At 39.5% G+C, this 27879-nt stretch overlaps 1 protein-coding gene and 1 long non-coding RNA gene across 4 annotated transcripts in view; one reads left to right on the top strand and one right to left on the bottom strand.

Annotated features, from left to right (window-relative positions):
• Window positions 1-27879, top strand: part of EGFLAM (EGF like, fibronectin type III and laminin G domains) — a 202382-nt gene that overhangs the window by 7300 nt on the left and 167203 nt on the right. Inside the window, exon 1 of one of the 3 annotated variants that reach the window (XM_063619543.1) lies at window positions 22533-22544. The exons of the other annotated variants lie outside the window; for them this stretch is intronic. The gene's annotated coding sequence lies outside the window, so the exon portion shown is untranslated. Of the gene's footprint in view, window positions 1-22532; window positions 22545-27879 lie in introns of those variants that run through there. 3 annotated transcript variants of the gene reach the window in all.
• Window positions 15973-24693, bottom strand: LOC129464833 (uncharacterized). Its single transcript, XR_008651769.1, has 4 exons — window positions 24306-24693; window positions 19391-20061; window positions 17622-17785; window positions 15973-16305 (listed from the first exon to the last, which is right to left on the bottom strand). It is a non-coding gene; the product is annotated as an uncharacterized lncRNA (long non-coding RNA).

Here is a 27879-nt window from a genome sequence, read left to right as displayed (position 1 = left end):
GTATTGAACTGTAATATTTTTCAGACAAATGAATTAACAAATTAGAAAGACTCCCTGGTCAACCACATGCCTTGATTTTTGGTTTGGAAAATGAGGGTGATTTTTGCCTGGTAATTGTCTTGGGGGAAGTTTTGCAGGATGTGGTAGGGCAGCAGCTGTTCCTAAAACAGAATTATCCAAACTGATATGTTACTGGGAATCAGTGAAAGTCTCCGTAAAGCCAGAGAGCTAAGAAATGGTCCAGGTTTCGCTCACTGATAAGTTGACTGGAGTAAATCAGGAATCACTACTAGGGACATGGAAAAATAGACCGGGTTCACTCAGTCCATTTCCTATTGATGTTTCCTCAGCTGGAAAAAGCCCCCACTTATCCAAAGCAGACTAGTGCTTTAAAAGAGCTGAAGTGCTACCTAAGGACAGGATACGATCTAACAATAGTCATAATAATTATTATTACTGTCACCAACCAGACTGAGCAAGGATATACATCCCAGTGCTTTGATCTCATTTCCAGTATCCCCCTTATCTAAAGACTCTTGACAATCCTTTCTTGTCTGACTCTGCAAGTCCTGAGCAATTTAAATTTTAACACTTGTGTTTGCTGACAGGGCACCCCAAATCCCGAATCAGATTTAATGCAATGCTAATGCTATTTATTTTTCTTGCTGCAATAAGTTTATATTAGCCATTTAGTGGCTTACATTGTTCAAAAGGAGTTGTATCAGCAGGCACTTTTCTGTAACATCTGGGCACTTGGAAACATAATGTTTAAATGCAACCTGAGTTTAAAGACTTCCACGGACAGATGGCTAATTTTATTGATCTAATCTTTCAGTTAGGAATAGATCCCATGATCCTTTGCTTGTAATTCTTAGAGTGAGCAGAGAAATAAATAAAATGGGTGATGGCTGTGAATTAGGCACCTGTTATATTGTCTGTAATTTATTTTTAAAATACTTCAATATAAACAGTGACTGTATGAATTACTTTAATCTCTACCCTAGGGGAGCTTAGTTAACACTTGAAGCAATCCAGGCTAGAAGGCACTGCTCTGGCATAAGAATTTACATCTATTTTCATCTCTTGGTGATTGTGCCATGCCAGTGGTTAAATATTTGGAACTTCACCTCTGTCTTAGGCAGGAATCCAGACTGGTTAGTGATTATCTGAAGAACTTTACTATGATGTTCAAAGTGGCAGCAAAAATACTTAGAATGATGTTATCAGATATTCACACTAGAGGGTTCAGTAATTAGCATAAATGATGTTAGATGCAATGTTTTTATTGGTGAAATATGTGATTAACTAGAAAGATTATTCATGTCCCTCTATTTTTACATGGACAAAGAGTAAGAATCCAGCAACTCCAGAAATCAAGCTACTTTGGAGTGGCTGAATACAGCTAGAGCTCCATTCATTTCTGTGTTTCCCTCACACAACAGTAGACTCACTTGCCTGGCCCCACCCGGCAAGATGGTTTGCCGATTTTGCCATTAGAATATTGATGTGCCGGCCGGGCGTGGTGGCTCATGCTTGTAATCCCAGCACTTTGGGAGGCCGAGGCGGGTGGATCCCGAGGTCAGGAGATCGAGACCACGGTGAAACCCCGTCTCTACTAAAAATACAAAAAATTAGCCGGGCGTGGTGGCAGGCGCCTGTAGTCCCAGCTACTTGGAGAGGCTGAGGCAGGAGAATGGCGTGAACCTGGGAGGCGGAGTTTGCAGTGAGCCGAGATTGCGCCACTGCACTCCAGCCTGGGTGACAGAGCGAGACTCCGTCTCAAAAAAAAAAAAAAAAAAAAAAAAAAAGAATATTGATGTGCCTCTCTCAGCAGATATAAGCAGGTGCTTGTATTAATTAGTGTAATTAGCATTACCTATTGTAACAAATCCAAATCTTGGTGGCTTGACACAAAATTTATTTTTTGGACTTAGTCTAAGTCCACAGTGGATGTTCCTTTCTAGGCAGCCCGCCTCAGCTGCCTTCCTCCAAAGGGTGACTTGAAGACTCAAGTCATTCTGTCTTTAATACCACCATCTTGTAATACCACCATCTTTAAAATGGACCTCCAGGGTGGGAAGTAAAGAAAAAGAAGTCTTGTAAGAGATTTTCTGTGCCAAATCAGAATATGGTCATGTTGCCCCAACCCAACTGTAAGGTTTCTGGGAAATGTGGTTCAGTAGTGTGCACAGGAAGAAAAATAACCAGATGTGGTAGGTTGTCTCTGATGCAGTGCTTTGGAGTTCCTGAAATGACAAGAGGAAACATCACCAAATTTACAGCAGCAGGTTGTATGATAATTTTTGTGGCTTCTTGCCCATGGATATTTTATACGTGGCAGAATTTGACTTGGAATTTGCTTTTGTTGTAATGTACAACCTGGTTGAAAAGCAAATAGTTACCATCTACTTTTACTTGCTGGAGGCCACCACAATTTTAAAAAGGAATCTACAAACTAAACAGTCAAATTGATTTAGGCCAGTTTGCAGTAAGGTTCAAAAATATGTATATGGGTAAATGCATATGTGCTATATGTTACTATATATTTCTTACATTTTACAAAAGGTAAAATTAATCCCTTCAAAAAAAGTTGGCCAGGCTCAGTGTCTCACACCTGCAACTGGGAGGCTGAGGTGGTGGGTGGATCACTTGAGCCCAGGAGTTTGAGACCAGCCTGGGCAACATGGCGAAACCGCATCTCTACTAAAATACAAAAAATTAGCCAGTTGTGGTGATGTGCACACTTACAGTCCCAGCTACTCAGGAGGCTGAGGTGGGAGGACCACCTGAGCTCAGGAAGTTGAGGCTGCGGTGCAACATGATCCTGCCACTGCACTCCAGCCTGGGCGATGGGAGTGAGACCCTGCCTCAGCAGCAACAACAACAACAAAAACAACCAAGAATTCACTACCCAGTGGATTAACTAGAGTGAGTTTCTAAGGCATATCAACTAGAACTCTAGTCCCTCCCGCCCCTAGTTTACAAGAAACTCCTTCTGTTTGTGTCCCATAACAAAAAGGACTGACTAGTCATGGTAGAATATTCAGTAAGAGTTGCTTCTTAAATTATAAAAAAATCTTTTTTTTAGACACCACAGCCTTCTTTGATGAAGGTGAAGATGGTGTGGGCTGATCTCAACAAAAACAAATTGACACAGTTGGTTGAACCACTGCACTTTTCTTTTCTTTTCTTTTTTTTTTTTTTGAGACGGAGTCTTGCTCTGTCTCCCAGGCTGGGGTGCAGTGGCACAATCTCGGCTCACTGCAAGCTCTGCCTCGCAGGTTCACGCCATTCTCCTGCCTCAGCCTCCCGAGTAGCTGGGACTACAGGCGCGTGCCACCGTGCCTGGCTAATTTTTTGTATTTTTAGTAGAGATGGGGTTTCACCGTGTTAGCCAGGGTGGTCTCGATCTCCTGACCTCGTGATCCGCCCGCCTCGGCCTCCCAAAGTGCTGGGATTACAGGTGTGAGCCGCTGCGCCCAGCCTGAACCACTGCACTTTTCAAAGCACTTCTAAAAATGATCTTATTTGATCTTTGCAATCCTTGCCCTACCAGGAAGTCAGGGCAGATGACTTAACAAAAAGGAAATAGCCAGGACATGAACCTAGGTCATCCAGCCTCTAGCCCTTGTTGCTTCCCATCAACCCAGCGGTGTTTCTGCAGCTAATGGACAGCAGCGTGATCATTGCTATGTGCTTGAGTCTAGCTCTGCAGCCAGGAGGGACCTCGTCAAGAAGACACGCTCTTCATCCAGGCTTCACTTAGAAAGACTCCACGTGTGTAATGAGACACTCTGTAGAGTGACCTGGGACAGCTTTCAGTCACGCTCCTCACTGGTTGGTATGTGGGGAAAGTGGCTTATTTTACAAAATGCTGGATGACTACAGGTCTGTTTGCAACTGAGAAGCAGCTGTAGCAGCTGGAGGATATCCCCAAAATCTTTTCAGATGTCTTCTATGGAAAACCCTTTTGGGATCTCAAGGACCACCCAGATGACACAGCCTGGCTCTGAAGCTTTCCATCCCTCCACAATTTAGCCATCCTCTTTAGTAGCAAATGATATTTGTTAGACCTTCAATGTGGCATATTTCAAGGTTTATCATTCCAGTCTCAAGATTTCTGTTAGTTTCTCAAACATCTCTTTGATGTTCTGGGAATTCCCAATTGGTGTAGTTAAATAAACCATTAGTTTGAAAAAAAAAAAAAAAAAGCATTCATTTGATAGTTGTTTTTAAGTAATTGACAAGCTTAGCCACAACCTACACCCATAATACACATCCCTTCAGCTTGAAGGAATTGTAGTAAGACTCCAGTCAGACAGACCTGGGTTTGAATTCTAGCTTTAAAATTTATTGCTGTCTGATTCCAGATTGAATAGTTTCTTTATGCCTTATATATTTCATCTGAAATTTAAGGTTCATAATACCTACTACAAAGGTTTTGTGTGATAAATAAATGAGAAATTATGATGACGGAAGATATACCTACAAAAGTACCCAAACATTTGATACATAATGGGCACTCCAATGTTAGTGCATATTAATTAGATTCATTGTGGTCTATAGAGTTTATAGAGTGGTAGAGATGTTAACTTTTCTATATCTATTGTAACCCCAAATATTGACAACATTGACATAAATGTGTTATTGAGCTTAGGCATCCATGAAAGTGGAAGTGAAAATAATTTCATTTCCTTAATTTCATATTATGAATTATTACAGTTTATTTCCTCAAATGAAGACTTTTGGTGTTTATATTAGTCATAAAGTTATTGATATTGATGAAAGAGTTGGAGTCAGCTTTGAGTTTAATAAAAACACCCAACCTTTGTTTTGGACTTTGTACAAAATCAAGAAGAAAGGATCAGGCCACTATAGTAGTAATAGATTTTTCAGGCATCAGCTGCGTGGCTCCCTACCTTGAAAGACATTATTTGCAGTTAGAATATCAAAATTCCTTTAGCTACTTTTTTACTGTGATATTAAGAGGATAAACGTAAAAGATGCTATTTCTATGATGTGTTCTCCGTCTTCATTTTGCTTCAACCATACTCTACCAGAATAATCTTCCCAAAATGAAGTTCTAATCCTATCACTGTTGCATTTAATATTCTTTTCTGGCTCACTACTGCTTTCCAAACTCTAAAGCTGGGCCTCTGAAATCTGTCACAATATAGCCCCAACTCACTTTCCTGTCTTTTCACTGAATACATGCCTGTATTCCAGCCAGGATAGATTATTTGCCATTCCATAGACCTCCTCTTCACTTTCCCAATGCTGAATGTTGTCCACATGTTTATCTGACCCTTTGGAATACCCTTCCCTTATCTCTACCCAAGGAAACACAAACTTCAAAGCATGTCCCAGTTACTTCCAGTTCTATGAAGTCTTCGTGTACTCTTCCAGCCAGAAGCCATTCCTCTCTTCTCCCTTTCTACTTTATATTATCTGTCTACCTGACTCATGTCTTTTGGTAGATTTGTAACTTGGTCAAGAAAAGCACCATGACTTCTCTACTTTTGTATCCCCTGCATTGCCTAATGGATTATCTTACACATGGTTGGCCCTTCACAGACAGTTATGGAATGGAAAACAATGGCTTCCTTTGGGGCAAATACATTTTCACGTTGTGTGATTAATTTGATCCTACTCTCAGCTTCTGAATTCATTTCATACAGAAAAAGTGTCACTTCCATGTGCCAGCATTTTTGCACAACATATGCAGACATTTGAAAACCCACATTTCAGTATGATTCAGAGAAGTGAAAGCCCCAGGGAGTCACTTTGAAGCAATATATAATTTAAATCCCACCTACATGCTGCCAAAGGCTATTGGAATAGTGGGGTTTTAAGGAGACTCTGATGGAGTCTGTGCTGTGAAATACGTCATGTTCAATACCTAGAGAACAGGTAGAGCTTGGAGTAATGCATGGGGCTGCCTCGGACTTGCTTTATCATGTCTTTGGAGGCTAAGAAGCAAAGGCAATACCATTTACTCATACACTGAAAAGTAGTAGGTGGGGAGGGGTTAAAATAGTCCAGTGTTTAACAATCCTCCTTCCTCCATTTCTCTTTAAAACCAAAGGAAAGAGAGGCTTGTGTGGGAACAGCATCGGAGGTATGATTGAAAAGGTCAAGTTGCAGGAAAAGGGATAAAGCTAGTCCAATCTGCCGTAATGAGATCTAACTGTGAGGTCATAAGTAAAACAGTACTCCAGTTCTTCAACATTCTTCTTCAATTATTATTGTACTGACCCTGGCTTGCTTGTGAAGATCAATTCTGTATTCCCTTGAAAGCAAAGCAGCCAAAAGCTAGAGTGTTTGCAAAGGATTTTTCGTTCTTTGTTTTTTAAGAACCAACATGCCTGATAAAAATGAACACTCCTGGTAAGTCCTATTGAAAGCAACCAATTGACTGAAACATTCATCAGTTGACTTTTTGAGAGGTGTGTGTGTGTGTGTGTGTGTGTGTGTGTCTGTGTCTGTGTATAACCTAAAAGTAACCTGCATTATAATAGCAGTTAAAAATAAACTAAATTGTTTTGAAGTGGTGAAGTATTAGTGATACATGTACCAATGTCTGAAATTTAATTTGAAATACATTTAAAATAATAAGATTTAGAAGAGGAGGATGGTATAAGATGGTGGAATAGGACTCTCCAGCAATCATTCCCCTGCATAAACATCTATTTGAATAACTACCCATGCATGAAAATACTTCACAAGAGCTAGAGAAACCAGGTTAGAGATCACTGTACCTAGTTATAGCATAACAATAAGAAAAGACACATTGAAGAAGGTAGGAAGGACAGTTATACATTACCCATGTCACCTCTTCCCCAGCAATAGGCAGCACAGCATGGAGAGACATACCATACACTTGAGGGAAAGAAAGAGAAATAAGCCTAGGACTTTGCTTTGCACTCTAATACTGGGCTCACCACAGTAAAACCCAGCACTGGGAAGTCCTACACAGCCCAATGACAGGCTGATACCCACAGACATAGCCCCTAGACCTGTCCCAACACCAGATGGGAACACATAGCCCCTGCAAGATGGACTCAAGTTCTGGCCTGCATCACTGCTGGCCAACTACAGAGGCTTTGGACTCCAGATAATCCCTAGTGACAGGAAGGCCTCAGAAGGTGTGACTTTTGGGCATGCCCCAGTGCTGTACTAGCTTCAGTGGCCATGGGCTTTGGTTACACGTCAGCACTGCAGCAGCCTCAGCAACCATGAGATTCTAGCCCAGTGCTGTGACAGCTTTAGCAGCCATGGGACTTCAGCTTGGCACTGTGCTGGCTGTGACAGACCTGGGCTTAGAGGGCCCCCATGCACTGCAGTGTGTGCAGTAGTCACAGTCTTGGGGACCACACCCTGACAACCTGCCCAAAATCTCTAGATAGTCTTACTATTGAAGGACATTCCTAGACACAGCTAGACTGTGAACACTGGAATAAGTATCTGTTTCATCAATGTGCAGACATTGACACATGACCAAAATGATCAAGAACAATTAGGGAAACATGACATCATCAGATGCACAAAATAAGGTGCCAGTGACTAGCCCTCAAGAGATGGAGCACTATGAACTTCCTGACAAAAAATTCAAAGTAGCATTTTAAGGAAGTTCAATGAACTTCAATAAAATGCATAGAAACAGTTAAATGAAATGAAGAAAAGAATAAGTGACCAGAATGATAAATTTAATAGAGAAATATTAAAAAATCAAATATTGTAACTGAAAAATACAGTGAACAAAATGAAAAATACATCAACAGCAAAGTTGATTAAACAGAAGAAACAATCTGTGAACTTGAAGATATTTGAAAATATACAGCGAGGATTAAAAAGAAAAAATGAAAAAAGAATGAAGAAAGCTTACAGTATTTATGGGATAGCATCAAAACAGCAAATGTTTGAGTCATTGGCATTCAAGAGGGAGTAGAAGAAAGACAAAGGGGTAGAAAGCTTATTTAAAGAAATAATGGCAGAAAACTTTTCAAACCTGGAGAAAAATACAAATATCAAATTATAGGAATGCCAAAGGTCTCTAATCAGATTAAATCCAAATAAGGCTGTCTCAGGACATATTATAATCAAACTGTCAAAGATCAAAGACAAAGAGAGGATCCTGAAAGCAGCAAGAGAAAAGAAGCAAATAACATATAAGGGATTTCCAATATGCCCAGCAGCAGACTTCTCAGGAAAAAACTTACAGGCCAAGAGAGGGTGGGATGATATACTCGGTTCTGAAGGACAAAAACTACCAACCAAGAATACTGTACCCAGCAAAGCTGTCCTTCAGAAATGAAGGATAGATAAAGACTTTCCCAGACAAACAAAAGCTGAGGAAATTTATCACCACCAGACCTGTCTTACAAGAAATGCTAAAGGGAGTTCCTCAGGCTGAAAGAAAAGGGTGCCAATGAGTGATAAAAAAACATCTGAAAGTATAAAACTGAATGGTAAAAGTAAGTACACAGTCAAATTCAGAATACTCTAATACTGTAATGGTGGTGTATAAATCACTTACATCCTTAGTATTAATGTTAAAAGACAAACTGTTTAATAATAACTACAATCATTTGTTAAGGGATATGAAACATAAAAATGTAAATTGTGACATCAAACATTCAAAATGTGGAGGGGTAGTGGAGTTAAAGTGTAGAGACTTTTTTTTCCCAATCAGAGTTAAGTTGTTGTTAGCTTAAAATAACTTGTTATAACTATAAGATGTTTTCTGTAAGACTCGTGGTAACCACAGAGCAAAACCTATAATATACACACTAAAAGCAAATGGCAAGGAATCAAAAATACTACCAGGAAAAACTACTTAACCAGAAAGAAATATGCTAAGAAAAGATGAAAAGATCTACTAGAAAATAATTTTAAAATGGTGGTAATAAGTGTGTGCCTATCAATAATTACTTTGAATATAAATTGATCAAATTCTCCAATTAAAAGACATAAAGTGGCTTGAAAAACAAGACCCATCTATACACTGCCTATAAGAGGCTCACTTCACCTGTAAAGACACATACAGGCTGAAAGTGAATGGATGCAAAAAGATATTCTGTGCAAATGGAAACCAAAAGAGAACAATAGTAACTATGCTTATATCAGATAAAATAGACTTTAAGTCAAAAACTATAAAAAGAGAAAAAAAAGATCAGTATATAATGATAAAGGAGTCAGTTCAGCAAGCAGATGTAACAGTTGTAAATATATGTATACCCAACATCAGAGTACATAAATATATAAAGCAAATATTAATAGAACTGAAGGGAGAGATAGATCGCAATACAGCAATATGAATAGTAAGGGACTTCAATACCCCACTTTCATTAATGGACAGACAGAAAATCAGCAAAGGAACACTGGATTTAAACTGCATTCCAGACCAACTGAACCTAACAAACACATATAGAACATTCTGTCTAACAGTTGCAGAATACACAATTTTCTTAACTGCACATGGAACATTATTCAGGATACATTATATATTAGGCCACAAAACAAGTCTTAACAAATTTAAGAAGATTGAAATTATATTAAGTATCTTTTCAGCATAAAACTAGACATAAATAACAGGAGGAACATTGGGAAAATCGCAAATACATGGAAATTAAACAAATTGCTCCTGAACCACCAATGGGTCAATGAAAAAATTAAAAGATAATTTATTAGTCCATTTTCTTGATGCTGATAAAGACATACCTGAGACTGGGAAGAAAAAGATTTAATGGACTTACAGTTCCACATGGCTGGGGAAGCCTCATAATCATGGGGGAAGGCAAGGAGGAGCAAGTCATGTATATGGATGGCAGCAGGCAAAAAGAGCTTGTGCAGGGAAACTCCCCTTTTTAAAACCACCAAATCTTATGAGACTTACTCACTATCACGAGAACAACACGAGAAAGACCTGTCCTCATGATTCAGTTATCTCCCACTGGGCCCCTCCCACAACACATGGGAATCATGGGAGCAACAAGATGAGATTTGGGTAGGGATGCAGGGCCAAACCAATCAGATAAATTAAACTGTTTCTTGAGAAAAATGAAAATAGAATTACAACATATCAAAGCCTGTATGATAAAGCAAAGCAGTTCTAAGAGGGAATATTTTAGCAATAAATGCCTAATAAAAAAGGAAGAAATATATCATTTAAATAACCTAACATTGTACCTCAAGAAACTAGAACAAGAAAATAAACTAAACTCAAAATTAGTAGAAGAGAATAATAAAGACTAGATCAGAAATAAATGAAATATAAACCAGGAAAACAATAAAAAGATCAACAAAACAAAGAGTTGGTTTTTTTAAAAGATAAATAGAATTGACAAACTGTTAGCTAGACTAGAAAAAAAAAGAGAAGAGTAAATAAATAAAAATCAGGATGAAAAAGGATGTATTACTGTGATACCACAGAAACACAAAGATCACAAGAGACTCCTATAAATAATTATACACCAACAAATTGGATAATCTAGAAAAAAATGGATAAATGTTTGGCCATATACAACCTATCAAGACTAAATTATGAAGAAATAGAAAATCTGAACATACCAACAATGAGTAAAGAGATTGAATCAGTAATCAGAAGTCTCCCATCAAAGAAAAGCACAGAACCTGATGGTGTCACTAGTGAATTCTACCATACATTTAAAGAAGAACTAATACCTATTTTTCTCAAACTCCTCTAAAAGGATTTAAGAGGAGGGAATACTTCCAAACTCATTCTACAAGCCTAGCAGTACCCGATACCAAAAATCAGATAAGGATATAACAAGAAAGAAAACTACAGGCCAATATCCCCAGCAAACTTGAATACAGAAATATTCAACAAAAAATTAACAAACCAAATTCAACAGTGTATTAAAAAACCATTCACCATGATCAAGTAGGATTCATCCCTGGGATGCAAGGATGGTTCAACATACACAAATCAATAAATGTGATACCTCACATTAACAGAATGAAGGACAAATACTGTATGATCATCTCAACAAATGCAGAAAAGGCATTTGATGAAATTCAACATTCCTTCACCATAAAAAGTCTCAACAAATTAGGCATAGAGGGAATGTACCTCGACATAATAAAGGCTGTATATGACAAACCCACAGCCAATATACTGAACAAGGAAAAGTTGAAAGCTTTTTTTCTAAGATCTGGAATGAGATAAGGATGTCCATTTTCCCTACTCTTATTAAACATTGCACTGGAAGTTCTAGCCAGAGAAATTAGGCAAGATAAAGAAATAAAAAGCTCTAAATTGGAAAGAAGAAGTGAAACTGTCCCTCTTTGCAGATGACATGATTTTATGTATAGAGAAGACCATAGATGCCACTAAAAAGCTGTTAGAACTGATTAAAAAAAAATCAGTAAAGTTGCAGGATACAAAATTAACCTGCAAAATCAGTAGCATTTCTAGCAAACTGTCTGAAAAACAGTCAAGAAAACGATCTTGTGAATAATAGATACAAAAATTGAAATACTGAGGAATACATTTAAGCAAAGAGGTGACAGATCTCTACACTGAAAAACTATAAAATATTTACGAAAGAAATTGAAGAAGACACAAATAAATGGAAAGATATCCAATATGCACAGATTAGAAAAAAGAATATTGTTAAAATGTCCATAATACCCAAAGCAATTTACAGATTCACTGCAATCCCTATCAATATACCAATGACATTCTTCACAGAAATAGAAAAAAAAAAAATCCTAAAATTTGTATGGAACCACAAAAGGCCCCAAATAACCACAGCAATCTTGAACAAAAAGAACAAAGCTGGAGGCATCACACTACCTGACTTCAAAATACACTAAAAAGCTATAGTAATGAAAACAGCATGGTAGTGGCATAAAAACAGACACATAGACCAGTGGAACAGAATAGAGAGTCCAAAAGTAAATCCACACATTTATAGCCAGTTGATTTTTGACATAAATGGTAAGAACACTCATTAGGGAAAGGATAGTGTATTCAATAACTATGCCAGGAAAAAAAACTGGACATCCACATGCAGAAGAATGAAATTAAACTCTTATCTCTTATGATATACAAAAATCAACTCAAACTGGATTAAAGACTTAAATCTAAGACTGAAAACTATTAAATTACCAGAAGAAAACATAGGCAAAGAGTTCTATAACATTGATCTGGTCAATGATTCTTTTGTTTTTTTTTTTTCCGAGACAAGTCTTGCTCTGTCACCCAGGCTGGAGTGCAGTGGCACAAACTCAGCTCACTGCAACCTCCGCCTCCTGGGTTCAAGCAATTCTCCTGCCTCAGCCTCCCGAGTAGCTGGGATTACAGGTGTGTACCACCACACCCAGCTAATTTTTGTATTTTTAGTAGAGATAGGGTTTCAGCATGTTGGCCAGGCTGGTCTCGAACTCCTGACCTAAATTGATCCACCTGTCTTGGCCTCCCAAAGTGCTAGGATTACAGGCATGAGCCACCGTGCCCGGCCTCTGGTCAATGATTTTCTTTTGAATATAATTTTTGGGATAAAGCACAGGCAACAAAAGGAAAAAGACAAATGGGATCCATCAAACTAAAAGTTTCTGCACATCAAAGGGAACAAACATTCAACAGAGTGAACAGACAAACTACAGAATGAGAGAAAATGTTTGCAAACTCTATATCTGATAAGGGGCTAATATTCAAAATATATAAGGAACTAAAACAATTCAATAGTAAGAAAACAAATAACACAATTAAAAAGTAGGCAAAAGATCTGAATAGACATTTCTCAAAAGAAGACATACAAATGGCCAACAGGAATATGAAAAAATGCTCGATAATATCACTAATCATCGGAGAAATGCAAATCAAAATTGCAGTGAGATATCATCTTACCCCAGTTAGAATGGCTGTTATCAAAAAGGCAAAAGATAGCAAGTGTTTGTGAGGATGTGGAGAAAAGGGAATTTTTATTTACTATTGGTGGGAATGTAAATTAGTATAGCCATTATAGAAAGCAGTATGGAGCTTTATCTAACAATTAATAGAACTACTATATGATCCAGCAATCCCACTAGTGGGCATATATCAAAAAGAAATGAAATCAGTACCTTGAAGAGATATCTGCACTCCCATGTTTATTGCAGCACTAGTCTCACTAGCCAAGATACGGCATCAACCTAAGAGTTCATCAATAGATGAACAGATAAAGAAAATGTGGTGCATATCTACAATGATATATTATTCAGCCATAATAAAAAGAAGGAAATCATGTCATTTGCAGCAACATGGATGAACCTGGAAGGCATTATGTTAAGTGAAATAAGCCTGGCACAGAAAGACAAATACCACATGGTCTCATTCACATGTGGAGTCTAAAAAAGTTGATCTCATAGCACTAGAGATTAGAATGGTGGTAACCAGAGGCTGGGTGGTTAGTGGGGAAGGGAGTTAGGGTAATGTTGGCTAAAGGATACGTAACTACAATTAGATAGGAATAAGTTCAAGAGAGCTATTGTACAGCATGCGAAGTATAGTTAATGGTGATATATTGTATTATTGAAAAATGCTAACAGTAGATGTTAAGTGGGCCTAACATACTGATAACTATGGGAGGTAATGCATTTGTTAATTAGCTAGATTTAACCATTCCACAATGTATATATACTTTAAAACATCATGTTGTACACAATAAATATACACAATTTGATCTTTCAACTAACAAAAATTTTAAAGAAGCTAAAAAAACAAGATAAACCGATGATGAAGAGAGGGACAGATTGTTGGATAGATACATGATAAAGCCAGTATAGATTCTGCCAGGTGATGCACATACACATATTCACTCGAAAATTCTTTTACTTTTCTGTGTGCTTGAATATTTTTATAATAAAGTGATGATGGAAAAATATGAACTACCAACAAAAGAAACTACCAGTTTGAAGACATAAATAACTACAAATCTCTACCCATAGTGAGTTTCCGGCATGTTCTGCTGTGCACACACATACTGGGGGGTTTGCTATGATTGTTTTGCTCTTCACTCCACAGTTACTGTCAGCTCTGCTCTGCCCTGCTCAGTGTTCTATGGGGCCTGACCTCACCAGCTGTGTCACCTACTCCTTTGCCCCCTGGCTTCTTTGGGTTCAGCCAATGGGAGGCACCTAGAGGATATCAAAGGAGAGCAGGGGAGAGAATTTGTTTCTTTTCCTCCCTTCCCACCCCCCCACCCCAATTCCTCTCTCCTTTAGTACAGCTTCTCTGGCCACAGCTGTGTCTCTCTGCAACTACATACAGCCCCTGGCCCTCCATGGCTTCCAACTCTGGCTGGCTCCATGACATTACTCTCCAGTTGCACTCTTGGCCCTGGGTAGTAACAATGTCTTATTGGTGCTGGTCTCTGGGTGCATCAGTGTCCCTAGCCTTTCCTTAAAGCTGCTCACACCTCTGTAAGTAGTTTTCTAATTGAAATCTTTCTATGATTAAGTAAATTCCTCTTATTGCCGGGATCCTAATTGATACCTTTAGTACTACTGCTTTGTAATATATGCCTATTTATATTTTTCTCTTTAGGCATAAGCATAAGGTTTTGATTTGTGTTTAGTTTGCATTCAGAACTCTCTGAGAATTAGGTCTGATCTAGCTGAAGGATGCCTGCTGTAAATTCATGCAGTAACCGTAGTGTAAGAGAAACCATGATCTTTGAGGATGAGCTACCCCTGGGCCCAAATCTGACCAAGTGAATAAGGGGATGTTAAGACTGACATAGGGATAGCTGTGTGGTGTTGAGAAATGATTGCAGTGGTATCCAGGACTCAATAGAAATTCTATGAATAAGTTCTAGAGATCCCTTATACAACCTTGTGCCTAGAGTCAACAACATTGTATTTTACACTTAATCTGTTAAGAGGGTAGATCTTCTTAGGTTCTTTTACCGCAAATACTTTTAAAAACTTAGTCCTGTTACACATATTATGCTAAGTTTTGATTAAAGTATGAACTAAATAAAGAGATAAGCTAAGCATCATATCTAGTGTTGCCAGATAAAATACAGGATGCCCAGCTGAATTTGAATTTCAGATAAACAACAGATAATTTTATAAAAAAAAATCATTGGATCAAACAAATAATTTTTAATGTAGAGCTATCCCAAATATTGCATGGGACATATTTATATGAAAAAAAATCATTGTTTATCTGAAGTTCAAATTTAACTGGACATTCTGTGTTTCTGTTTGCTAAATCTGGGAGCTCTAATCATATAATAATTATAGTAATGTGTCATATTATGTTTTCTCAGTCTCAATGCCTCTTGTGCCTGATGGTAATAGCCATATGTCTTTTGTGGAGGTGGCACAGGGGGAAATTGAGCATGACATTTGGAAGAGGACTGATAGGTATTTGAATCTGGACTCTATCTTTACTAGCTATGTGAAATGGGGCCAGAAAATTAACCTTCCACATGATTTACCACCTTTCCCCAATAAAATGGGTTTACTACACAAGACTTGCAGATTCTGTAAGATTGGCCAACAATAAATTGACTGTGCTTGATACACTGTAGCTGCTAAGGAAGATAAAGTTATTTTATTGTTCTACTTATTCTAATAAAAGTAATTTCACTGGAAAAATAATTCTAAGAATCTAAAGGCTTCTGGACACAAATGAAATAAAGGGAAGATAATTCTTCATCTCTTGAGAGTCATCATGAACCCAAACTAACCTCATATTACTTTAGTGAGTTTTACCTAAAGGGAAAGATCACTGTAAGCTTGGAATCTTTCCCACTTCTGTTTAGGTTTAGCTTTTTGCTGATTTTTATGGTCTCAATATGTTTTAGACTCTTCTGATTTCTTGGCTGTATCTTATACTTCCTATTTTACTCATTAGTAGAGTTGAAAATGATTATTAATCAAACTAAAAATTTGGAATTAGGTCACCACCATTGTCTTAGTTTGGATTTCCCGGAAACAGAACTTAAGACAAATATTTGAATGAAAACAGTTTATTTGAAAGGTGCAAATGAAACAAATAAGGGGAGGGGAAGTGAGACAAGGAGTCAATGAAGGTTTCTTATCAAGCAATTTACATGTGGATGATTAGAACCTAAACTCATGGGAGAAACTCCAGAACATGGTATAGAACAAGCAGCTCAGTTATCCCACCTGAGGGGTGAAGTTGGGGTATTGTTATCAGTGCTGTCAGTCACTGGGGGGAGGGCTGTGGGAAGGTAGCTGTTAATTCCCTGGCACTTCAAAGCTTATAGGCAGAACAGTTTCTGTGTCTTCTGAGAAAACCCTCAGGCAAAAAGTTGCAGATCCTGGTAGCTGGAAATGGTGAGGCCCCAGGGGTTATGGCAAGCACTCACATTTTGGCTATACCCATAACTGCCAACTTTATTTAGAAACTTAAGACTGAATGCCATTTACCATTCTGATAGACAACAGTTCCTTCCTCCTACCAGGTTTATACACTGTATATATAGGAAGAAGGCAAAATATACTAGGAAACTCCAAATCCTGAATCCCAGTTCTCATTCCCAACCTGCATTGAGTTTTTTTTTGTTTGTTTTTTGTTTTTTTTTTTTTTGGAGACAAGTTCTTCTGTCACCCAGGCCAGAGTTCAGTGGTGCAATCAGGGCTCACTGCAGCCTCGGCCTCTCAGACTCAAGTGATCCTCCCACCTCAGCCCCAGCCCCCTGAATAGCTGGGACTACAGGCATGTGCCACCACACCAGGCTAATTGTTTTTGAATTTTTAGCAGAGACGAGGTCTCATTATATTGCCCAGAGCTCAAGTGATCTGCCCACCTAGGCCTCCCAAAGTGCTGGGATTATAGGTGTTGGCCACCATGCCTGGCCTGGGATTTTCAGTGGGGAAGAAAAAATTTACATCACAGTACAGTCTACAGTCTTTTGATTGAATGACCAGTTCTCCAATTGCAGATATTCTGGAAGGGCTTAGGATTTGGATCCAAGAACCACCTCCAACAATTACTGGACGGGGAAGGGCGAAAAGCTTTATTCATTTGTGCTGAGAAGAAGACCGGTAGGAATTAGTCTTCATGGCTTATGGTTATACCCTGTTGTTATAATTTGCTTCCAGATCATTCATTGTTATAATGGGGAAGAATCCACATTTACATATAAAGGCATGCATTGTGCCTTTACATAACAATGATGATAATTAACATTTATATAGTGCCTGCTATGTGCCAGGCACTGGTAGTAACAGCATAGCCTCCTAAGGCTGGCATGGTACAATCTTAGAATTTTAGCACTAGAAGGGACTTTGGGGGTAACTGTCCAACCCTGCCTGGTCTAGGGCAGACAGGTCACTTGTCTGAGGTCATGCAGCTAGTTAGTGGTAGAATCAGGATGAGGACCCAAGTCTTCTGACTCCTGGTCTACAGCTGTCTCTGCTAGATCCACCACCTCTCTGACTCCATGCAGTAGGTAGAAGAAACATGTATGTAGTGGAGCTTCTGTTTTCATTAAGTAGTTCTTGTCTTTTGAATTTAGTCTTTGCTTCTACATTTAGAGGCAATGAACCCTCAGCCCAGGTTTGTAAGATGGTTCCATGCCTGAAGAAACGAATGACCTGTGGAGGGGTTGTCCCTGCTCTCTAGTCACAGCCAAACCTACCTTCTCAGCTCTTCATTAGCTCCAAACTATAGGGTCTGTAGGAGACACCAGCTTGTAGGCCACAGACACCTGCAGGTAGAAAGGCAGGGGTGTCAGTGTAGATGTGAAGACAGTGCATTTGTACAGTGTCAAAACTCCTGTCTGGAATGAAAAGTGAGGCACTACTGAAGGGGAGATAGAGGAGAAATTTGTGTCATAGGACAGTGTCAGTGGCTTAGTTAATCACTTGGCTTGCCTCTCATTGTTGGGGATAACCTTAGGAATTAATCTACTGTGGCAAGGTTCCAGAACACTTTTTTAAAACACAGTTACAGTCATACCTCATAATAGAGCTCTGCCTTGTAAAGAATGGATCCTTTAGAGCCAGGGTTAACAGACTTTTTTTTGTAACAGGTCAGACAATACATATTTTATTCACTTTTATTTCTATTTATGGGGTCTTTCTTGGAACTACTCAGCTCCACCACTGTAGAGCAAAAGCAGCCACAGACTATATGTAAATAAATGTGCATGATTGCTTTTCAATGAAACTTTATTTATGGATACAAGGTGAGGGCCAAATGTGGTCCATGGGCTGTGGTTTGCTGAACCCTGCTTTAGAGTGCTGGAACCCTGAGCCTTCAGATAGGGAACTCCAGCAGGCCTGCTGCTTTCTTTTGTTTGCCTGCTCTGTGGTCTCCTCATTCATCACTGACATTGTGAACATTCTCTTTTCCTGCTGAAATTCTCTTGTTTCCTGGCAAATAGCTTGATTCAGGTCTTAAGTGCCAGCAAAGACTGGGTTGTTGTAATGGTTGAAATGTATGCTGCCACTAGAGAAAGTGCAGTGGAGTTAGCTTCAGTAGTTGCTCCAGCTTCAGTAGTTGCTGGAGTCACTCTAATTGTAAATAATCTTGAGAAGATAAAGACATCACCAAATAACCTCTCCATTTTGATGTAGATAATAGGCAATAATAACTATGTATATTCAAAATACATAAACATAGAAAGCTTTATAGACCTGATCCATGCCCCATTCTGCTTATATTTTAAAGTAGTGACAATAGCTCTGTTATAAAGAAAAAACAAGACTCAATTGTTATCAAGAGCAAATATTTTCATATAATTACAGTAGAAACTCTCTTGTCCAGTCCAATTTGGATTTGTTAGTTGATTGTAGAAGTTAAGGGGATGATTTTCACGTAGATTTTATTATATATTTTTTCACTTCAAAATAGCAATGGGAACTTTTTTAAAAAAATGAGAGCCCACCAGTTGGAGTTCTTGGTAATCTTTCAAGCACAAACTGCAGCCCCAGTGCATGATCAAAGTGCAGAATGCTTCTAGATTTCCCCATCTTTTAGAATTGGAGCAATTGTTTTTCAGAATGACCTTTATGGAGTTACTCTAAAGCAATCACCTTAGTTTTTACAGAAACTTTTTCTTATTGTACTTGTATTTCATTCATTTACAAAATAAAAAATCATGTGATCAAAACAGTGACCAGGACTATCACAATGGCCTCATGGTAACTGTGCACTCTACACACACTCCACGTTAGCAGGGAGGGTGGAAGTGGGTGGGGGAGGTGATGCACCAGGGCCATACAGAGAGTGCATCCCCAGCCAGCCCAAACTGCCTTCAGGGTCAGTGTCATATGTTTGACAGAGGGAATGGAGGCCATTGGTCTACTCAGGAAGTAACTTAGTGCATTAGTCCCTTCTCACACTGCTATAAAGAACTGCCAGAGACTAAGTAATTTACAAAGAAAAGAGGTTTAATTGACTCACAGTTCTGCAAGGCTGGGGAGGCCTCAGGAAACACAATCATGGCAGAAGGCGAAGCAGGCACCTGCTTCACAAGGCAGCAGGAGAGAGAAGAGAAAGTGAAGGGTGAAGAGCCCATTATAAAATCATCAGATCTCTTGGGGACTCACTCATTATCACCAGAACAGCATGGGGGGACCTGCCCCCATGATCCAATCACCTCCCTCCCACAACTTGTGGGAATTACAATTCGAGATGAGATTTGGATGGGGACACAGAGCCAAACCATACCACTTAGGTAGACTTTCTTTTGCTCACCATGATTTAGTTCCAACTGCTGAAATTCTTTCCAGCGAATGACCCTCCAGTCATCGCCAAAGCCTGAATCTTCTGTAATGACACACATACGTAAAAATTAGAGTGATCAGTAAACTCAGCATTTCGAAAAACAAGTAAACATTTGTATAGCTTAATTATATGCCAGCTACATTTCAAGCACTTAGAAACAAGAACACTTTTATTCATCTTAACATCCTTTTGAAATAGGTATTCCGCATGATCATCTTGCAGTGCTCAAGTTTCTTCACTGAGCCAGAAAGAGGTTAAGTAACAGTCAGGGTTAGAACCAAGGCAGGCTGGGCTGGAGTCTTTTTCTTGGCCGCATCTCATTTCTGCTTTTCCAGGCTGAAGTTGCTCTACAGAAGGAGGGTTGGAGACGTGACCCAAGTGAATACTCTGACACACAAATCTTTTACATCTTATAGTCGATTCCAATGAGCACACATGATAGGTTCTCAGCAAAATGTATCAGGAGGTATCAGCCTAGGGGAAGTAAGAGGTGAGCACATCTTCCCAAGTTATCCAGCTCCTCAAGGAAAAAAATGCTTGACTTAGTGGCCATGGTAGACTCCCTGCCAGGAATGAGGTTTTGTCAGGGCGTGGAAAGCCCTAGGTAGGAGTTTACCAAGCCTATATCATCCTTAGCCATGTCACCTTGAAACTCCAGTAAACTTACCTTTTGTAGATATATTGCCATTAGGAAGCTATATCTCTGGATTGAATATCTGAGTTTGGGATACTTTGCCATCAGCACCATCTTGCTACAATTTACACAGATTATAAAATAGTGAGTAGACATCACTCCTGAATAGTGACTTTGCACCTATGAGATGGTGACCAATGTGTGAATATACGCAGGCAGTCATGTCCAGTCTAAACAGACTGAGAGGGGATTGAACACAGCAGGCCTGGCCAGAGCCTACCACAGGGCCCTGACAAAATAAAGTACTTGATTGATATATTAAATGGTATTCATCAACTTCAGACAAGAGAGTCTATGAGGGCAATGATAGAAATACAGGAAATTGACAGATTATGGTAACAATAGCTTTGTATTTGTATGGCACTTTGGTTTACAAAATTCTTGTCTCCCAGGATCACTATTGCTAACAATGTGATTAGTCCTAGGTAATAGATCTTGAAGTCAGGTAGATATACTTTACAATCCTACCTCCTAGATTTGTGACCTTGGTCAGTTTCCATAATCTTTCTGAGCTTCAGTTTTTTTCTTTCATGTGTAAAATGGGGATAAATCATTTACCTTTTGGGGTTTTATGGTTTATGGCATATAATGCTACTATGAGTTAAGGCGTGTATGTGCCTAGCACAGAGCCTAGTTGGCAGTAGGTTCAATGCAGACCTCCTTTTTTTTCGTTTGTTTTTGAGATGAAGTCTCGCTCTGTTGCCCAACCTGGAGGGCAGTGGCACAATCTTGGCTCACTGCAACCTCTGCCTCCTGGACTCAAGCAGTCCTTCTGCCTCAGCCTCCTGAGTAGCTGGGACCACAGGTGTGCACCACCATGCCTAGCTAATTTTTGTATTTTTTGTACAGATGGGGCTTCGCCATGTTGCTCAGGCTGGTCTCAAACTCCTGGCCTCAAGTGATCTGCCCACCTCGGCCTCCCAAAGTACTGAGATTACAGGTGTGAGCCACTGCACCTGGCCAAGACAAGCCTATTTCTATTTAATGACTGGTAAGGCAGAGGCATCATCTAGTTGGAATGAACTCCCAACCAGTCAGAAGGAAATTGATCCATGTTGTAAGCTGAGATATGGAAATGAATATCTTTTATGCCCTAAGTGGGGGCAATGACAAATCAATGTGATTTTGCTAATCAGTCATTAATGTTTACATATCCGTGTATTCATTTAGCAATTGTTTATTTAAGTACCATATGCCAGGTATTGTGCTAACTTCTGGGAACATAGTGAGTGAGAAATATAATAATTTCTCTAAAACTCATTAACGCTTTGGAAAATTCCAAAGATATAATGATTCCTGTTGGAAATAGAAATTACTTAGTTTGTAATTTAACTATATTAGATTTAAATCATCTGATTACAGATTACAGAACTAATTATAAAGCTGAAAGGTACATTATGAACTGCTTTTTCAGTGTAATTTCTTAATATAGATTTTTATTAATGTAGTTTTATATAAATGAAAATTCACTGCACAGGTTAGATGGTCTGCAGATTTAAGAAAACTGTTAAAGATAAAAGGGCTTAAATATGTGGTAAGGCTGTTTTATTGTATTATCCAATTTTCATGACATCTTCTAGCACTTTCAATATAATTAGTAAAATAGCTGTAACTTTTGGGGTTATGAAAGAAAGATGGTCAGTTTCAAAACTGGAAAGTGGAAAAAACATATTGCCAGGAAAGATAGGGTCTCCACTGTGATATAATCTATTATGCATATTATTATTCTAGCCATCCGATCAAATAGAAGGCCCTCCTTTCACAATTGTACTTTAACTAGAAAAGCTAAATGATTTCATAAAACTTTATAATAGTGAAGAGTTTGACTGAATAGTTCACATTTAAGATTTGAGAGTGAAGTTTTGAGTCCTAACGCTTTGGTTCACAAGCTGAGAAAATATAGGGCTCTTACCAATTATTGGAGAGAAGTGGTATTGTTCAGTTACATAATGGAGCTTAGGACAGCCTAAATGCTAATTTTCTTGTGGTAAAAGACTCTCAGACTATAAGAAAGGAGAAGATTACAAACATTTGTTTTTTCTTTAACAAGTTACATATTTCAGTTGTCTAGACAATATTAAATTAACCAAATTGTTGAGCAACTGCTGCTCTGGCTCTGTAGACCAGACGTGTGTTGTCTCTTCAATATTGGGGTGGTTTTGAGTGGTAGGGAAAGCACTGTGTTATAAGGTAGAAGCCCCAAGTAGAAGCTACCCCACCTTTATGTCCTATAACTGGGTCTGTGATCACCACATGCTTTTATGAGGGTAACCTTAGAGAAGCCCTTTGTGGCTCATCTCCTTATTAATCCCCCCATTCCTGCCCTTATGGGGGAGTGGGAATAGGAAGGCTTCCTTTGGTTGTACGAAGCAGAACCTCTTTAAACTCAGGTCTCATAGCAAACCAGCCTCCCTGACACCCCTCTTCCTCTACTCCTGCCTCTTTCTTTTATGATACCATCTTCCTTTCAGTTTGCTAAGCTTGTATCCTGGAGTCATCTTTAATTCCTTTCCTCTCCTTCTCTACCTGCTGATTCTTCTTCCTTGGCAATTACTCTTTCTTTTTCCCCCCACACATTTCAGTTTCCAGGTCTTATTTCAGATTCTTTTTACTTGAAACCTGTAATAGACTCCTAACTAACTTATTTTCAGTCTTTCTGATTCATACCCATCTGTATTAGTCGGAGTAAGCTAGATTATGCTGCAGCAACAAGCAGCCACAAACCTCAATGGCTTGAAACAAATGTTACTTGTGGTTCATGCTACACTGCCATGGTAGATTATAAGAGACTGATCTCTGAAGCATCTTTACTGAGTGACCCAAGCTCCACTACTTAGAATTTTGTCAGTTTCTGATAGAGGAGGAAAGTGGACAGAAGGATTTCACACTGACAAATGTTCTGTCCAAGAAATGACACACTAACTTCCACTCACAACCACTGGGCAAAACGAGTCACATGGCAGAAACACGTAAACCTTTCATGGGCTTGGAACACGTGGAGAAATGGATATCGGATATCCCACACTGAAGGCAAGAATTCTATAATGAAGACTAGGGATACACAAGGAAGGCCAGGGTCCTACATTCAAGACTAAGTTTCTCCAAAGAAGGCCAGGGTCCTCTAAGGAAGGCCACGGTAGTCTCCTCAAAGCACTCCATTACTTAAAGTCTTTTGGCAGTTCCCGCTATCAAACAGCCCAGAATGTAAGGATCTCTAACATTTATAGAATAGCCAATATTTGTGAAGCACTTACTGTGTCAGGCACTTCGCTAGGTTCTTTATGTCCATTATCTCACAACAGTTATTCAGGTGGACATTATTATCCACATTTGACAGATGAGCAAACTGAGCATTAAAGAGTGTCTTAGTTTGGATTTTTCCAAAATCAGACCACAGAGATGAAGACTTGGGTGCCAGGAAGCCCAAGGAAGGGTCGGGGTAGAGGGTGAGTAACGTGATGAGTGAGTCACCGCTGTGAGCAGTTGGGGCTCAGCACAGCTGCAGACCCTCTGAGAGCCTGTAGAACAGAGCTCCGCACTGTGGGCTAAGGAGCTGGACTAGTTTTCCACCGATTCCTATCCCTCCTTGGTTGAGACTTGTTCTTGATATGTTAACTCCCCAGCAAGTCCACCTGCCCTGCCACAAGCCAAGCACAAGCTGTCAGCCAGGATATACCCATAGGCAGAGGCGAGGAAACTGTCAGTTTTCTGGAACTGTGCCGATAACCCCGAGGGGATATGAGCATTGACAGCATCTGTTACAGAACAGTGCAGTGGGCAAGATTTAAACCCAGTCTTGTTCCAAAACCCACTATCTGTTCACCCTGACCTCTTACTACTTGCTACTACTGGAGACAGCTCTGTGCTCTAACCAAAAAAAAAAAATGGATTACTGACCTCTCTCCAAACCATCTTGTCCTTTTCCTTCTCAATCCCTTTGTTCATGCCATTTCTTCTTCCACTTGGAGTCCCCTTTGCCTCTGGCCTCCAATTCAAATTCCGTCTGTGCTCTGCCCAGCTCAGTTGCTTTCTCCATGAATGAAGCCCTTTTTGCCCTCTGGGATGCTGCCTCTCTCCTTAAAAACCCTACAGGGGTTGGCCGGGGGCGGTGGCTCACGCCTGTAATCCCAGCACTTTGGGAGGCCGAGGCGGGCGGGTCACGAGGTCAGGAGATCAAGACCATGCTGGCTAACGCGGTGAAACCCCGTCTCTACTAAAAATACTTAAAAACTTAGCCGGGCGTGGTGGCGGCAGTCGCCTGTAATCCCAGCTACTCGGGGAGGCTGAGGTAGGAGAATAGCGTGAACCCGGGAGGCGGAGCTTGCAGTGAGCCGAGATAGCGCCACTGCACTTCAGCCTGACAGAGCGAGACTCCGTCTCCAGAAAAAAAAAAAAAAAACAAAACCCTACAGGGGTCAGTTATGCTCCTGCCACACTCACTCTGTGGTGTCTCGCATAGCAGGGATACACTTAGAGATCTTTTTCTGGATTAGACTGTAGACTCCTTGGGGGCATGGACTGTATTTTATTAAGTTGCTTCAAATATTTGGTGGAATAAGGCAGGTAAATATGACTGTAAATGTGCACACAATATCCATATGTGTATTCATTTCATTTTCGGCCCATGTTGGCTGACCTTCCCAAAGGTCACACTGAAGTCTGGATTTGGGGAGAAGGTTTTCTGTTTCTCTGCTTCCTGCACCACTACCAGCTTCTCTACTCACCCAACCTCTGGCATCTGTGTGCCACTTGCAGTTTCCACTCCTGAGTGGGAACAGAAGAGGGAGCTGACTAATGAGGGCAGGGTGGTTTCCAGCAATTTGCAGCAGGTTCCTCTCCACGTGTCTCCACGTGTCATATCTGGAAATGTGTACCTGTCATTATTCCCATTAGAAATAGAGGTGGAATGAAAATGGTTTGCTCAGTTCTGTTGACATGACAAAGAGAATGCAATTAACCTTAAGGAAAGTTGCCCAGAAACCTGACACTCTCAGCCATATGTCAAGGATTGCTAATGATTAGGAGGCGACAAAAACCTTTGGCTTTGTTTGGTTCAGGGCTAGAAAAAGGAAGCGACTCTTCAGGGCTGTCACCTGGTATTCAGAGTTGCACTTTTCATAGTCTAAGAAAAATGGCATGGACCGAAGAGGGAAATTCCACCTGGCCCTTCCTCGCTTACATGTTTCTGAAGAATGGCTTTTAGATTTCTATCGCACTGCAGAGCTCTACGGCAAGAAGTAACAACGCAATCAATGGCCCAGCCTCGTCCATGGAGTCACTTTCTGGGTTTTGCAGCCTGTGAAGTTTTCTAACATGGTAACCCCAACCCCTGCTTGTTAATGTTGACCTTCAGTTTGAAATGCTGAGCCCAAGACAGGAACTTCTGGCCACAGATGGTGATTCACTCTAACCAAATATAAGTGGCCTTTCTCATTCCCCCTGAGATGCGCAGAAACAGAATATTCCTAATCAAATCCTTAACAATATCTTATCACATTACTTGCTTCAACAATTTCCTGCACAGCACATTTATAAGTTAATTATGCAGTAGACAAAAAAGAAAGCATTTTCTTTCATCTGTGTTAAACGAGTTGCCTTCTGATTTCATTGTCCACCCCTTTGTTCTTACATGGCTAAGAGTTTGTTTGAGGAATGGCTTTGTCGTGTTTCATGTGTTTGTCACTGTTGCTTAAATGAAAAGTTTAAAAGGAAAACATTGAAAAAGTTGGCTGCCCAGTGGCGGTCTCTTGCAAGTACAGGTAACCTAAAAGTTTGCTTTCATCTTCCAGGTTTTGAAATCATCCCATTTATTAATCACATGTGTTCCCCAGTTCGCTGCTGAATGCTAACTGAACACCCAGGTCTTGAGTTGATATTATTCCTGCATCAAAATTGCACAACTATTCCAGGTATACCAAAGGGATAGTACCCACCTATACACATAATAGGCAATTTAAGTATACGATGAAAAAGTATGTGTTCCTTTCATGAAAATTTTGTATAAATAGGTGTAAGAAGATGGTCAGGGCTGGGGGTTGGGTGGCATGTGTGATTAATCAAGGAGAACTTTCTGGAGGAGTTAAATTCTGTGCCAATGTTGGAAGGAAAAGACAGCATAAAGAGTCATGTGAACAACTATAATTATTACACTAGATGAGGTAAGTCAGAGTTTCTATGGGGAACCATTAATCATCACAAAAAATTTCCTGCTCTGTCTGTTTTCTTCTCTATGGAACATAAAACAGAGTTATCCTGGTGAAAAGCAGCTTCACTGGAAATGTCTTTTCCTGTTTTCTGTTTGTTTGTTTTTAGGTTGCAGCTTTTATTTCTGCCATTGAGACTCTGACTCCATATGTTTTTCATTTCCACTTGGAGGAGTTTGAAATGCTATTGCCTAAGAACTTCTAGTCTAAATGAGGCTTTTTACTTTTAACCTTTTAATTCTTCTGGTGCTTCAAACTGTGAAGACCCTTGACTTTCTAATCTGGGCTGTATAGCAGTTGTTTTTGTATGAAAGAACATAGGATTTGAATCAGAAAACATGGGTTTGAGTTCCAGTTCCTATGCCAGTCTCAGCTGTGTCATCAAGGTGGAATCTTCAGCCTTTCTGAACTTTGGTTTTCTTGTTTGTAAAAGAAATTAAATCAGGATAACAATACTTAGTGCCCACAGAATTACAGTGAGGATTAAATTTAGTCATGTGCATTGTATAAATTTTAAGTGGCTTCAAAACAATGATCAGTGCTATTATTGTACTGGCATAGTATGGAGACTTGGCTGCCAAGAATTCCTCCTTTAAGGCCTTCTTCCATTCCTGAAATACTTTAATCATAAACAGTTAACCACACACACAAAAAGTGAAAACATATTTTTTCCTTAGCTGTTTTCCTTTACTAGTTCCCCAAAGTATATGGTTCTTCAAGATACAAATGGTGGAGTTGCAGGTTTTATAGGGTTCTATATAGGGTTATATATTGCATTATATAAAAATTATGCAATAAATCAACATTACTCTTGAAAATCTTTATTATGATTTTTCATATAGCGTATGTGATTTGGTGTCTACACATATGACTTTCATGTTGGGAGCCTGGGAGCCATTTGTAGGACAAATATGTGTCTTTAAACACCAAAATCTCACTCAGGGTTTGAATGTCACATTGGGAGATGCACATAGGAATTAAGACCTATTAAGGAACAGTAAATTCAGGACTCCTGGCTCATGCTCACTCCAGGTGCTCACTCATTAAGCACCCTTTATATTACTTTTCTTTCTTTTTAGAATTACTCTATTAACCAGCTATTGCTTTATGGAAAACCACACCAAAACTCAATGATTTGTAAGAGCTATCATCTGTTCTCACTCATGTCTCTGCCGATTGGCAGGGGTCAGGCTGATCTAGGCTGGACTCAGCTAGGCAGTGGTGTTTCAAGCTGCAGGTTCTCATGGGCTTGGACTCCTTGCTATAGG

The sequence above is a fragment of the Symphalangus syndactylus genome, chromosome 16 (assembly GCF_028878055.3).
Source record: "Symphalangus syndactylus isolate Jambi chromosome 16, NHGRI_mSymSyn1-v2.1_pri, whole genome shotgun sequence".
NCBI lineage: Eukaryota > Metazoa > Chordata > Mammalia > Primates > Hylobatidae > Symphalangus > Symphalangus syndactylus.
The sequence above is the reverse complement of the archived record's forward strand: the minus strand, read 5'-3'. Positions and strand labels throughout refer to the sequence as shown.